Source organism: Mustela nivalis (assembly GCF_964662115.1).
Source record: "Mustela nivalis genome assembly, chromosome: 3".
Taxonomy (NCBI): domain Eukaryota; kingdom Metazoa; phylum Chordata; class Mammalia; order Carnivora; family Mustelidae; genus Mustela; species Mustela nivalis.
The window spans coordinates 81,651,111-81,666,871 of NC_139022.1; positions in this window are offsets into that span (position 1 = coordinate 81,651,111).

Consider the following 15,761-nt stretch of genomic DNA (forward strand, 5'->3'; position numbering starts at 1 on the left):
TCATGTATATTCCAGAGATATTTATATTTTGAAAAGTATCAAACAACAACAAGATGCTATGAGGGCACCTGGGTGGCTCAGTTGTTGGGCGGCTGCCTTAGGCTCAGATCATGATCCCAGGGTCCTGGGGTGGAGTCCCACATCCGGCTGTCCCTGCTCTGTGGGGAGCCTGCTTCTCCTTCTCCCTGTGCCTGCCACTCTCCCTGCTTGTGCTCTCTCACTTTCTGTCAAATAAATTAATAAGATTTAAAAAAAAAAAGAACAAGATGCTATGAAAATGGAATAATCAGAGGGAAGGCAAGAAACTATACATGAAAATTGAGAGGCACCTGGGTGGCTCAGTTGGTTAGGTGTCTGCCTTCAGCTCAGGTCATGGTCCCAGGGTCCTGGGATCAAACCCCGAGTTGGGCTCTCCACTGGGTGGGAGGCCTTCTTCTTCTCCCTCTGCCTGCTGCTTTGCCTACTTGTGCACTCTCACTCTCTCTCAAATAAATAAGTACAATCTTAAAAAAATTTTTTTTAAATACAATATAATAAAATCTAAAAATACAACATAGTAAAGTTTAAAAATTCAAACTTCAGTTAAAAACTCAACAGAGGATGTTGAAGATAAAATTGATGACAGGGGCGCCTGGGCGGCTCAGTGGGTTAAAGCCTCTGCCTTCGGCTCAGGTCATGATCCCAGCGTCCTGGGATCGAGCCCCACATCGGGCTCTCTGCTCAGCGGGGAGCCTGCTTCCTCCTCTCTCTCTGCCTGCCTCTCTGCCTACTTGTGCTCTCTGTCTGTCAAATAAATAAATAAAATCTTAAAAAAAAAAAATCACGTAAAATTGATGACATATCCCAGAAGTTTAAAAAAAATACACAGGGGGTGCCTGGGTGTCTCAGTGGGTTAAAGCCTCTGCCTTCGGCTCAAGTCATGATCCCAGGGTCCTGGGATCGAGCCCCGCATCAGGCTCTCTGCTCAGCAGGGAGCCTGCTTCCTCCTCTCTCCCTGCTTGCCTCTCTGCCTACCTGTGATCTCTGTCTGTCAAATAAATAAATAAAATCTTTAAAAAAATACACAGAAAATATAAAATCAAAAACAAAAGATTTTTATGATGAATCTCTCATATTCAACATCCCTCTAAAAAGAGTTCCAGGAAAAGAGAGAAAGGAAAGAGAAAGAAATTATTAAAGAGGGGCGCCTGGGTGGCTCAGTGGGTTAAGCCGCTGCCTTCGGCTCAGGTCATGATCTCAGGGTCCTGGGATCGAGTCCCGCATCGGGCTCTCTGCTCAGCAGGGAGTCTGCTTCCTCCTCTCTCTCTCTCTGCCTTCCTCTCTGCCTACTTGTGATCTCTCTCTGTCAAATAAATAAATAAAATCTTAAAAAAAAAAAAAAAAAAAAAAAAAAAAAAAAGAATTAATTTAAAAAAAAAAAAAAGAAATTATCAAAGATACAATTCTTTCATTTAACTCAGTAGCAAAAATACCTGATTTTAAAATGGGCAGAACTGAATAAACATTTTCCCACGGAAGTCATCCAGATAGCTGAAGGTACTTGAAAACACTCAACATCATCAGTCAACACAGAGATAAAAGACAAGATAAAGAGACAACAGATAAGTGTTGGTGAGGATGTGGACATGGGGGAAACTTTGTACAGTTGGTGGGAATGTACCTTGCCTCAGCCACTATGGAGGTTCCTCAGAAAAATTAAAAATAGAACTTTAATATGATTTAGCAATCCCATTCTTGGGTATTTATGCAAAGGAAATGAAAACAATATTGCTGAAAAGATAGCTATTCTCCCATGTTCATTGCAGTATTATTCACAATAGCCAAGATATGGAAATTATCTAAGTGTCCATCAGTGGATGAATGAATAAAGAAGATGGGAACTTTATAGATAATACACACATATATGCATGTGAGCACACCAAGTACATAGGAGAATATTACTCAGCCATGAGAAGGAAGGAAATCCTGCCCTTTTAAACACCATGAACAGAACTTGAGGGCATTATGCTAAGTGTGATAAGTTGGAGGAACACAAATATTGGTATCATTTGTATGTTGAATCTAAAAAGAACCGAGGGGCACCTGGGTGGCTCAGTGGGTTAAGCCTCTGCTTTTGGCTCAGGTCATGGTCTCAGGGTTGTGGGATCGAGCCCTGAGTCAGGCTCTCTGCTCAGCGGGGAGCCTGTTTCCCTACCTCCCTCTGTCTGCCTCTCTGCCTGCTTGTGATTTGTCTCTGTGTCAAATAAATAAATCTAAAAATTAATTAATTCGTTAATTAATTAAAAAGAATGGAACTTGTACAGAAACAGAGTGTAGAATGGTGGTTACCAGGGACTGGGAGGGGAAGAAACTGGGAAAAATTTGCCAAAGGGTACAAAGTTGCAATTAGGAAATGAATATGTTCTGAGGATCTAATGCACAGTGAAGAAATTACAGTCAATAATACTGTATTAAGGGGCACCTGGGTGGCTCAGTGGGTTAAAGCCTCTGCCTTCAGCTCAGGTCATGATCTCAGGGTCTTGGGATCAAGCCCCACATCAGGCTCTCTGCTCAGCAGGGAGCCTGCTTCCTCTCCTCTCTCTCTATCTCTGCCTGCCTCTGATCTGTCAAATAAATAAATAAATAAATAAAATCTTTTAAAATAATAATAATACTGTATTAAATACTTCAAATTGCTGAAAATCTAGATTTTAAATGTTCTCAAAACAAAAAAGAAATTATAATTATGTGTTGTGATAGTAGTAGCTCATCCTAGAATGGGGATCTTATTGTGATATACACATGTACTGTTTAGTTGGTTGTGTTTTGCTGGTTAAGATGCATGAGGTTGAGCAGAATGAGTGTGGACTTTGTCATCACAACTTGCTAACTCTGTCCCTCCCATGATTTACTTTCTCTCCTAAAGACACACTTTCATCACCCTTAAACGGAAGGTCATTACATGAATCTTATGGGCATTTTTTTTTAATTTTTTTTAATATTTTATTTATTTATTTGACAGAGAGAAATCACAAGTAGATGGAGAGGCAGGCAGAGAGAGAGGAGGAAGCAGGCTCTCTGCTGAGGAGAGAGCCCAATGCGGGACTCGATCCCAGGACTCTGAGATCACGACCTGAGCCGAAGGCAGCGGCTTAACCCACTGAGCCACCCAGGCACCCCTCTTATGGGCATTTTTAAGATTTGGTGAGGACTGGCACCTAATACTCAGCCAGAACGTGGTAAGTGGTAGCCTGCAATATTATTTGTGTCCTTCTTATTGGCGCTAAGGGCTTTAAGGTCTCTAAATATCTTCCTTGTCTTTCTGTGAACTCCAAGTATTCTTCACAATACTGGATGCCCTGCCCCTGAGGGGACCTCTCACCTGGAAGCCCTTTCCCATTCCTCATGCCTAGGCCTCGCCCCTGTACGTGATGGTTCAGCAGCTCCTGGGTGCATCCTGCACATGTGTATTTTGTTTGTTTTGTTTTGTTTTGCTTTTTTAAAAATGTTTTGTTATTTATTAATTTGCCAGGGAGAGAACGTGTGTGTAAGCAGGAGGAGCAGCAGGCAGACCAGGCAGAGGGAGAAACAGGCTCTCTGCTCAGCAGGGACCCCAGTGTGGATCCCAGGACCCTGGGATCATGACCCAAGCCAAAAGCAGACCCTTAATGACCGAGCCACCTGGGTGTCCCTGAACACGTATATTTTCAAAATGCTACCTGGGTATTTCTGTTAGGTGGCCTTTAACTCCCTTCTTTGAGCTACTCTTGGCAACAGTTTCTAGAAAGCCAATTTCTCATTGATCGCTGGTCTCACCCACTGGCACGACAAGGAGCTGCACTCTGGATCACCGCCTTAGACTCACGGTGATGGCAGCTAATGCTCTGCTTAGCATAAATCAGGCACTGTTCTAGGACCTTCACTTCTATTAGCTCATATAAGCCTCACAACACTAGCGATGCTGTTGGCTACCAGGCTATCTCACTTTTTACCAAGAAAGAAACCAGTAAGTGGCAAAGCCCAGATTTAAACCCCACTCAAACTTACAACCCCTGCCCTATAGAGCTTCACACGATGAGCTTCAGGAGACCTCAGGAGTCACATATTTCTTTATGGTCAAACCAACCCCAGTCACCATGCTGACCACTTCTGCCTTGGTCCATCTGGGTCCACCCCCAACCTCAGCCCTCTCATCTTCTTGGTCTGCTCAGCCACATACATTCTGGAAGCCAGACTGCAGATCTGTGTTTTTCTCCCAATCCCCCACACCTTCATTCAGTCTCTCCCTCCAGAAAACTCAGCAGCCCCCTCCACTCCATGTTGGGTCAGATGCCTTTGTATGCCCTTCCCAACTCTGTGCAGCTCTTGGTCACTGAATTTACTGGATGGTATTAGGATGGTCGGTATGTGCTTCTGTCTCCCTCAGCAGAGAGTTCACTGAGGTCAGAAGTACATTTTAATCATCTTTAAAAGAAAAAAGGATTTTATTTATTCATTTGAGACCGAGAGAGGGAGGGAGAGAGAATGAGCAGGGGGAGCTTCAGGGAGAGGGAGAAGCAGACTCCCCATTGAGCAGGGAGCCCAACTCAGGGCTTGATCCCAGGACCGCGGATCATGACCTGAACCAAAGGCAAACGCTGAACCAACTGAGCCACACCAGCGCCCCTGTTTTACTCATCTTTGATTCTCTGATGCCTCATATAAGATGTGGCAGAAGACACATAAAACTTTTTGTTGAATAAACAACATCGGCTTCCATGACACCACCCTCAACCTTCCAGCACAGACTTACTAACGCAGCTCTGGAGGAGTCTGAGGGAAGAAGGAACATCCCATGGGCCCCTATTTAGACTCATTATTTTTTCCAACTTTCTCTTGGAAACCCTGCCCCAATATAATTATGCTTTGTTTTCACTTGTTCTGCAGGTGAGAAGCCAGGGTCCTAACCATCTTACGTAATCTGCAATAGATATGCTCCCATTCACATCCCAGCTTTCCCAGCAAGAATTTATCCTAAATTCTCCCTTTTCCACCCTACCTGGTCTTAATCATAGGGAACTTACGACAGCATGCAAAATGGGGTCCTGGAAGTTTGAAATGGGGGCTCCAGAAAAAAATAGACTTGTGACATGCTGAACCACTTCATGGTTATCCACATCAAGGTTGCAGATAGAAGCACTCTTGCCTCTATTTTTCTTTTTTTTTTTTTTTAAAGATTTTTTATTTATTTATTTGACAGAGAGAGAAATCACAAGTAGGCAGAGAGTCAGGCAGAGAGAGAGAGAAGCAGGCTCCCGCTGAGCAAAGAGCCCGATGCGGGGCTCGATCCCAGGACACCGAGATCATGACCTGAGCCGAAGGCAGCGGCTTAATCCACTGAGCCACCCAGGCGCCCCTTGCCTCTATTTTTCAAACGTCGAGGCCTTCAGAATTAGTTGTTCCTAGGGAAGTGCAAGGGGGCACAGAAGAGGAGGTGAGGAAAAACTGCCAAGGGGAATCACACAGTGCTCAAGGACAGAAATAAGCCAAATGAGGAGAAACACAGAATGGCACTTGCCTTTCAGTTTCTCCTTTAGACTTCATTTGGTTTTATTGATAAAGATATTGTCCTATAGGGACAAGGGACACCTGAGTGGCTCAGTTCAGTTAAGTGTTTGACTCTGGATTTTGGCTCAGGTCATCATCTCAGGGTTATGAGTTCAAGCCCTACATTGGGCTCTGCACTGAGCATAGCGTCTGCATGTAGATCTCTCTCTCTCTCTCGGCCCCTCCCCCTGCTTGCTCACACACACACTTGCACTCTTTGTCCCCTCTAAATAAATAAACTCTTTTTTTAAAAAAGGTATTTTCCTATAATTCCTGTTCATCCCCTAGAACACTTATGATCTTTTCCAAGATTACAAAATATACCATCAACAAACCTCATCTGCCGTCATTCTCACAATGCCCCCCCCCCCAAGTTACACCAGCTTAGCTCAGTGTTTGTTTGTCTCACCAGTCATTTTGGCACTGTTAAAATGTGCCACTGAAATGACTTTGGTGGCAAACACAAAGTAAAGTCCTTAAAGTATTCCTCAGTATAAAACAATGCATTCCTCTTCCACACAATATAAAATGTGCTAAGAACCAGGTTAAAATAAGAGTGTTCCAGAGGAGAATGGAAAGGGTATTCCTCAAAACTTCAAACGACTGCGTTTGACTTTCACCTTTGATACGGTGACTGCATGACAAATTGTATAAACCATAATAAGTAAACATCACACTGCAAGATTAAAGCCCCAAGTGTGAAGTATCATTAATCATACCAAACACTTATTTGCTTTTCTGTTGGCATCAAAATGTAATTGTTTCTCTGTGAGTTAAACGTACCTCATGGTACAATGCTGATTCAAATCTATGTAGTTGGCAACATAAAAGGGAAACTTATCATCTTTTGTCCATTGTAGGGACATGTTTTCCTCCAACCAAAATAATCAACTTGAATTAAAGTTTATTCTGTCCTCCTCTATCAACATTGCCAAACCCAGCGGTTCAAGTTTGAGTAAGGAAGAAAGAATGATCTCTGTTTGTTCAGTAGATTAATAAAAGCATAAGGTTTCAGGGGAAAGGGAATGTGCTCCCAAACACATTTGAAAATCTGAAAAAATGCTCAGATCTTCACCCCCAAATAATACACATTTATTCATATTCACCAATTTTTACACTTCTTTCCAGGGAGTTCTTGTCCACCCCAAAGTCTATGAATGGTCCACAGGTTGAGAAATCACACATTAGAACAAAAACTCCATGAAGTACAGAAATTAAATCACTTCTATTTCTTTTTTTTTTTTTAAGATTTTATTTATTTGACAGAGATCACAAGTAGGCAGAGAGGCAGGCAGAGAGAGAGAGAGAGAGAGAGGAGGAAGCAGGCTCCCTGCTGAGCACAGAGCCCGATAGTGTATACACAAGTGGAACAGTCACTTAATTCTCATTATTAATGGAATATTGTCTTTTTTATTTAATTAGCTTCATATTACCGGAGATTAAAAATGGTAACATTTTGAAGTAGAAGTTGGTAATAAAAAGCCTTTTAGAAAGCAGCTTTGCAGATCCTTCTTTAACTGACCCCTTACAAAGAGCTCGTCCATAAAGTTGTGCAAACCATCTATTTGATAAGCAGTTACTATCTAAAATATGTAAGAAGGAAACTCACACAACTCAACAGCAAAAAGACAAATACTCATATTTAAAAAGAGGCAGACAACCTGAATAGACACTTTTCCAAAGAAGGCATGCGCAGAGCCAACAGGTACAAGAAGAGGTGCTCAGCCTCACTAATCGTCAGGGAAATGCAAACCAAAACCACAAGAAGTGGGTGAAATTAGGGAATGTTTAAACTGAAACAGGATATTTGTATAATCTCAAATATTTCTCAAATACAAAGAGAAAAATAACAAAGGTGGAGAAACCCGGCCCACAGGCCCACAGTGCCTTCAGTAGGGGCTCAAAGTTAACATCAGCAGTGAGAGGGCACACGGACATCATGTAGGCTTGACGTGATGCTCTGAGAGAAATGCGGTGTCCTCCTGTGACATTCTAGCCCCAAACATGTAGTCTCATCTCATCACGAGAAAACACCAGACAGCTCCACATCGAGGTAGATGCTACGAGATAACTGACCAGCATTCATCAAAAGCTTCAAGGTCGTGAAAGACAAGGAAAGACAAAGGAATCATCATAGACCGGAGGATATTGAAGAGACACAACAGCTGTACGTGATGTAGGATCCTGGACTGGAGCCGAGAATGGAGAAAGGACACCAGGAAGAAAACTGGAGAAACCAGTATATTTTAGTTACTAGCCCTGCACCCATGTTAATTTCCTTGTTTGGCTGCTTGTCCTGTGATTAACAACCCAACTTGTCAACAGGAGGGGAAGCTGGGGAAAGCTGCACTATTCTTGGAACTTTTCGATAAGTCTAAAATGATTTCAAAATAAAAATAAAATAAACCCTAGGGTTTTAAAGCCTTCTGTCCATGAAGCTGCCATTTTTGTCGTGTTCCCCAGAGACCAAAGACTCACTTCCTTGTTTAGTCCTGAGAGAGCAAGTCACCTCCCTCTCTGGCAGCCCTGCTCATGCCCATCTCAAGTCTGATGTTTGCCTCCTCAGAGTTCAGCCTTCAGACTGCAAACATTTGGCACTTCCTGTATGCTAGCCCCTGTATAGAAGGCCCCTGTGGCCCCTGCCCTCTCAAAGCTTCTGTTACAAATTCAACTTATGTCAGCCACTACTTAATTGAGTCATCACTCAAATTTTTAAATATTGTTCTCATTCCTGTCTTTCCAGGATGGATCCAGGAGATGACTACCCTTTTGTCCTATACGGTAGAAAGAAATCCAAAGATAAACTAGTCTATGTCACTGTTCAGACTGTTGACATAACAGTTTATATTGGTTGAGCTAAACATTAAATTAGTGTTTCTCTGACTATCAGATGACCTCCAGGTCCTGCTTTCTAAGAAAATTGATCACTGAGCACATCGGCTACTTACAGCAATCGCAGAGACAATGTGATATTCACAGGGAAAACAGCTTAGCGGGGATGCTTTGGCAAAAGCTTGGTGCATTCATTTTTTAGTGACTTAGAAATCACCACATCCATCATTACTTAAAGGAAAAAGAAAAAAAAACTGCAACAAACATCAGAGTACTTTTATAGAAACTCACTGACTTAGGCAACCATTGATGTATTTGTAACAAAACAAGAAAATATCAACAAGTCAAACTGTATGAGGAGCTTGGTGATCTGAACCCATGTCAGAGTTTCCCTGTTAAAGATTTCAAATTCTCTGCGTGCAAAATAAGAGTAATATCCACTTCCTATGCCCTCATGGGAAGCTTTGTACCATGAAATTTTATAAGGCAATGAGCCCTGGGAACTTTCATTACATATATTCTTCATCCAGGGGTGCCTGGGAGGCTCAGTCAGTTAAGCATCACCCTTCACTTCAGTTCAGGTCATGATCCCAGGGTCCTGGGATCGGGTCCCTCATGGGGCTCCTTGCTAAGTGGGGAGCCTGCTTCTCCCTCTGCCTGCCTCTATCCCTGCTTGTGCTCTCTCTCTCTCTGACAAATAAATAATAAATAAAATCTAAAAAATGTATATATTCTTCAACCATATCTCAGCTCTAAGAATTATTTTCCCACTTGAGCATGTCTTGATACCACGAAGCCTTTGAATCCTAAACTTTTTGTATGTACTTGAGAGAGAAAGAGAGAGAGAGTATGGGGTGGGGAGTAGGGACAGAGGCAGAGGGAGAAGCAGACTCCACTGAGCAAAGAGCCCGATGCAAGACTCAATCCCAGGACCCTGGGATCATGACCTGAGTGGAAGACAGCTGCTTAACTGAGCTACCCACGTGCCTCTTAACTCTTCTTCTTCTTCTTTTTTTTTAATTAATTTATTTATTTTAGAGCTGTTACTCTGTCTGCTTGTGCATGTGTGCTCTCTCTGTCAAATAAATAAAATCTTTTTTTTCAAATAAATAAAATCTTAAAAAAAATAAATTATAGAATAAGGAAATTCATATATGCTACGGTCACTAAATTAAAGTGCAATTGTCTATTTTATTCTTTCTCAATTCTTTGTTATCACCTAGATCTTTCCCACTAGAAAATAAGAATGAGGGGCGCCTGGGTGGCTCAGTGGGTTAAGCCGCTGCCTTCGGCTCAGGTCATGATCTCAGGGTCCTGGGATCGAGTCCCGCATTGGGCTCTCTGCTCAGGAGGGACCCTGCTTCCCTCTCTCTCTCTCTGCCTGCCTCTCTGCCTACTTGTGATCTCTGTCTGTGAAATAAACAAATAAAATCTTAAAAAAAAAAAAAAAAAAAGAAAATAAGAATGAGCCTCAAAATCTTTTTATCCTAAGTGGACAACAGTAAAAGAAAGAAATATGTCCGTGGCTCTCCACTTGCTTCTTATGAGGAAACTGGTTTTGACTCAGCTATTTTTTTTTTAACTGGAAGCACTTTGTCAAGCATATATCTCTTAGTATACCTGAAACTAATATAATGTTATATGTCAAGTATATCTCAATTTTTAAAAAACTTGAAAGAATGTATCTTGTATATGAGTCCATTGCATTTATGATTACAGAAAATTGCCAACCCTCATTAAATTAACACAGTTTGTATTTCTAGCCTTTTGGTCAATAAAGTCATCACACAGTCTCAGTTTATATAGTTAATTTGAATATAGGAAAGCTTGCACTTATGTTTATTTTTTTTTTAATTTTTAAAGAGTTTACTTATTTATTTGACAGACAGAGATTACAAGTAGGCAGAGAGACAGGCAGAGAGAGAGAGGAAAGCAGGCTCCCTGCCAAGCAGAGAGCCCAATGTGGGACTCCATCCCAGGACCCTGGGACCATGACCTGAGCTGAAGGCAGAGGCTTTAACCCCCTGAGCCACCCAGGTGCCCCTTTAAGTATGTTTAAAGACACAAACAACTCCATTTAGAATTTCTGCTGTAACACTAGTGATCCAATGGGAACTAACATCTAACTTTTGTGAATAGAGTGGTTAATGTCTAATTTGTATACATTGCAAATCATACCATTTACTTTCAAAATACTTGTAAGCAGTCTGTCTCAAGTCCTCAAGTAACTATACACCTTCTTTTATCTTTTTAAAATTTTTTATAAGGATTTTTCTTTATTTATTCAACAGAGATCACAAGTAGGCAGAGAGGCAGGCAGAGAGAGAGGGGGAAGCAGGCTCCCCACCCACCGAGCAGAGAGCCTGATGTGGGGCTCGATCCCAGGACCCCGAGATCATGACCTGAGTCAAAGGCAGAGGCTCAACCCACTGAGCCACTCAGGCGTCCCTTAAAAATTTTTTTTTTAAAGATTCTTTTATTGATTTGACAGAAGGAGAGAGAACTTGCACAAGCAAGGGGAGAGGCCTGGGAGCCTGACCCAGGACTCGATCCCAAAACCCTGACATGACCTGAACTGAAGGCAGATGCTGAACCGACTGAGTCACCCAGGTGCCTTATACCCTCATTTTATAGTTTATGGGATTAACTCAACCCTTATCTGAGTAGTCCAAATGATGTTAATAATCAGGGGAACTAAGAAAAAGCTCCCAACCAGTGCAGGACTTATAGATTTCACATGATCACAAACATGTGAAAAACAGTAAAGCAGGTAAGACACTTTTCATATATCATCGCATTTATTCTTGAACAGTTCTGAGAAGGGATGCTAGTCCTTCTTGGCAGATATGGGAGCTGAGGGGCGCCTGGGTGGCTCAGTGGGTTAAGCTGCTGCCTTCAGCTCAGGTCATGATCTCAGGGTCCTGGGATCGAGTCCCGCATCAGGCTCTCTGCTCAGCAGGGAGCCTGCTTCTCTCTCTTTCTCTGCCTGCCTCTCTGTCTACTTGTGATCTTTCTCTGTCAAATAAATAAATAAAATCTTGAAATATATATATATATATATATATATATATATATTTCAAGATTTTATTTAGATGGTTTTTGAACTCACTTTGTCAATATAGTGCTAGCCAAGGATCTTGGTTGTTTTGTGAGAGAACTCAACTTTCTACCTAGGAAAACCAGCTTGAGTCAGAGAAAGTGCTATGGAAAAGTGGGTTTCTCTTGTATTTGAAATAATACTGCCACCTTGTGGACTAATGGAGAGCTATCGGCGAAATTGAAACTGCATTAGGACAACTTAACCTATTAAGTTGAGAAACTGAATTAGGACAACCTAGCCTATTAAGTTGTCCTAATGCACAGTTTCAATTCCACCTGATTAAAATTCTCAATGGGCAATAAAGACAACTTCCAGAAATATTCTGAGCTGTAGATATCAGAAAAATAATGTAACCATTTTCTCTTGTACCCATTGATTAAACTGATTGGCACCTCTCTCTGCACAGTGATACAGGAGCCCCGCATAAAAAGGAATGCAGCCGAAAAAAAAATAAAAATAAAAAAAATAAAAAAAATAATGGGCGCCTGGGTGGCTCAGTGGTTAAGCCGCTGCCTTCGGCTCAGGTCATGATCTCAGGGTCCTGGGATCGAGTCCCGCATCGGGCTCTCTGCTCAGCAGGGAGCCTGCTTCCTCCTCTCTCTCTCTCTGCCTGCCTCTCTGCCTACTTGTGATCTCTCTCTGTCAAATAAATAAATAAAATCTTTAAAAAAAAAAATAAATAAATAAAAGGAATGCAGCCGAGCTCTATGCACTAAAATGCGGCAATCTCTAATAAACACGGAAGAGTAAGTATAATGTGCTCCTATTTGTTTAGAAGTGAGGGCACGCGCACATGTGTGTATAAACAGGTGTACAATACTTGGGGAAGAATACTGCATGGATTGCTTTCCTTACCTTCTGCTCCATCCTTCTGGGTTGCCTTCAGAGCAACAGAGCTGCAAGGTTAAAACCTGTATTTCCCAGATTCCATTGCAGATAGCGCTCTGGATGTGAATTTGAGTTCCACCAATCAGATATCTTCACACGTGATTTGGAAGGAGGAGTGAGGGGAACGCCAGCTTCTTGTATGTTAGCAAGCTTCCTCTCCAGTCTGCCCAGGTGCTACCGATGTTCCCACACCCTTCATGCAGCTGCCCTAACAGGTACGGTGGGTGATCCTCAATGCTGATTATGGATCACTCTCCTTCCGCACTCACCAGGAGAGCTTCAGCTTTGACTTTCACGCCCTCCAACTGCATACCTAATACCCCACCTGTTGGTCACCACTGATCACTGACCACTCCCCATCATTTCTTGACCCTTCTAGCTCCTGGCTTGCTGTCACGCTCTCCATCATGCCTCCTGTCATAATTCTGGGCTCTCTCACCAGCACCTTCCATGTGTCTCACTACCCCTAGCACACAAACTCCTCACACAAACCAACAGCCCATGTGTTTTCACTGTCCTTACTCCCTCATTATCTTATTTCCTTACTCACCCAGCTTGGATTCCTAGTCCATTATAGCCATATGACATAAATCTCAACAACTACCTTGTCCCTTTCTCCATTATTTTGCATTCACCAGTGAAAACTCCAATGCTGTTTGTCTGTGTCTCAAGGTATCTCACATCTACACCCTTAGCCAAATATGAATAGAAAAAAAAAACAAAACATGCAATCATGCTGATAGGCCTCGCTTCAAATCCATGACATTAATTTCAGGTGGGCCCTTAGTGCTGCTAGTAGTTCTTCTTCATTCTCTAGTTCATCCATTCTCCCCAAAATAGTAATAACTAGCAGAAATATACTATGTACTTTTACTTAATTCTCACAATCACACAACGTGATTTTTTTCTGATGAACAGATGAAGTAAATGCAAAATGGTAAAATAACTTGTCCAAAGACACATAGCTAGTGAGTGGCTAAGATTCAAACCCAAGCAGATGGCTCCAAGGTCTGAGCTCTTGATCTTTCTAGGAGTGTATCATGTCTTCTGTTCTCTCACTTCCAACACCTCTAACCTCCTCCTCCAACCTGGTTTAGTTTTACCATGTTTCCAATAAAAGTAACCAGTAAAGAACTTCCACAATCCCTAACCAACACACCTATACACCTTATTGTATCTGTGCCCATATATTTTGCCTTCCCTCTTCAACCATGCCCAAATTATTCATTCTCCTTTCTATGTCAACCCTTCCATTTGGGCAATGGACCCCAAATCTCCTCCCAAAACATTACCCCACAAGTGGCCTCCCTCTCTCTTAGGTAACTGCTTTTACAGTCTGCAGGATTATCCCCATCAGCATCTGTTCTGTAATTTTTTCCAGTTTAGATCTCAAATGAATCACGGATCTCAAAACTTTTGTGCTAAGTGAAAGCCAGCTCCCCAATCCTAAATTCTGTATGATTCCATTCATATAAAATCATAGCAAATGCAAACCAATCTGTAAATCTATAGTGGCACAGAGGGTAGGTCAATGGTTGCCTAAGTGGGTGAGGCCTAGCTAGGGAGGGTTTACAGAAGGGCCGGAGGAAATTTTTACGTAGTACATATACTCATCCTCTTGCTTGCAGTGATGGTCTCATGAGTGTACATGTCAAACCATAAAACTGAACTTCTAAAATGTGCAACTTATAGCATACCAATTATACCTCATTAAAGTTATTTTTTTAGAATACTGTTTGACCCCATATCCCATCAGCCATTGCCCAGTTTTATTTTTGCTTCCCTTTATGATCAAGTTCCCTCAAATAGCTGCCTAAACACACCATCTCATTTTCATCCCATTCCTTCTTTCTTACACTCCTCTTTCCCTTGCTTCATGTCAGTTAAACCAGCCACCTTGCTATTCTCAACTCACCAGACACACTTCTGCCTCAGGGTCTTTCCACCCCATCTTCTAAATATCAATAAGCATCTCTCTTACTTTCCTTCCGGTCTTTGCCCAATTGTAGCCCCGGTGAGGCGCTCCCTCACTTCTCCTTAAAACTGCCAGCACCTACCCACCCCCAATAAAGTTTCCCATCTCCCTCCTCTGCCTGATTTTTCTGTCATTTATCACCATCTGACCTGCAGTATCTTTTGTTACCTGAACTCTACCTCTCCCAAGAATATTAGTTCCAAGAGAACAGGGATCTTGTCTATACTATTCATTGCAATATCAATTCCCTAACCTCTCATATGTGTCTCAGTTAATTATCAGGATTACTGAATGTGTCTTTGGAGCTACTTGGCTGTGAATAAAGGAAACCATTCCCACTTACCTAAGCAAAAAGAATTTTTCTTTTCCTTTTTTTTTTTTTTTAAGATTTTATTTATTTACTTGACACAGAGAGAGAGAGAGAGAGATCACAAGTAGACAGAGAGACAGGCAGAGAGTAGAGGAAGCAGGCTCCCTGCTGAGCAGAGAGCCCGACGTGGGGCTCGATCCTAGGACCCTGAAACCATGACCTGAGCCAAAGGCAGAGGCTTAACCCACTGAGCCACCCAGGCACCCCATAAGCAAAAAGAATTTATTAGAGGACTCCAAAGAGTCTCGTGGAGCCCAGAGGGAACTCCTAAGGTATAACCAGAAGGGAACCAGAGCTGCTGCAAACTATGATGGTTTTTCTCTTCTCTAGCCTCACCTGCTGAGGAAGGATGGCCTTGCCTTATTTTCTCTTGACTTAGGTTTCCTTCTCCTTTCTCCCTGCAGCTTTCTCTGCTGATAATCCAATTCCCAGTTACATCTCCCAGCTTAGACAGGGCTTGAGCTAGATATACGGCCCCTAGTCTAGTTCACTGCGGTCAGGGGAACGAGGCATGGAACCTAGTCACCAATAAGTGTCTTCGTGTCTGAGGTGAACATTTTGTTCATAGGAAAGACAATTTATAGTTACTTGTTATGTTTAGCTTTTGAAAACTTACCTGAAGGCTCTAGGTTTAACTTATAGATATTCCAACCATGAAACTAGTACATTTTATAATCACTTTCAAGGGGGCCTTTAATTCATGTTTGATAGAGTAAATTTCAGTTGAATATACTAAATTTTAAATTTCTTTAAACAAACCCACTTATAGCCCAAATTCCTTTAAACAACTTAATAGCATTTATACGCTTAAAATATTTTTCTTCTAAATAGCACTTCAAATGCTTGATCCAACAAGCAAAACCTTCCCAAGTACTTAACTTTTTTTTTTTTAAAGATTTAATTTATTTATTTATTTTACAGACAGAGGTCACGATCAGGCAGAGAGGCAGACAGAGAGAGGGGTGGAAGCAGGCCCCCCACCGAGCAGAGAGCCCAATGCAGGGCTCTGCAGGGCTCGATCCCAGAACCCT